Below are 288 nucleotides of genomic sequence, written 5' to 3'. Positions count from 1 at the left end.
TTTTTCATCTCAGGACTGTACTTTACCTCATGCAAGGGTGGAGATGCTGATGCGCTTTGTCGCCCTCTTGTGGTGCGCTTAGGTACTTCAGGAGTAAACTCACCTGCTGCCCCGCCGCCTTCAGTCCGATGTTTTCTGTCATTGACGTCTGTGGCTGATATGAAAACGATAACTGTGGCTTTTCATAGTAAACGCTAGTTATCAGTGCTGGTGAGTTAGATTGTGTTTGACACACTTTCCTGTGAAGTGTGTCAATGGGGTAAAAAAGCAGATGTGACACACATGTAA

The sequence above is a fragment of the Oryzias melastigma genome, linkage group LG21, assembly GCF_002922805.2.
Source record: "Oryzias melastigma strain HK-1 linkage group LG21, ASM292280v2, whole genome shotgun sequence".
Taxonomy (NCBI): Eukaryota; Metazoa; Chordata; class Actinopteri; order Beloniformes; family Adrianichthyidae; genus Oryzias; species Oryzias melastigma.
Note: the sequence above shows the minus strand (reverse complement) of the source record.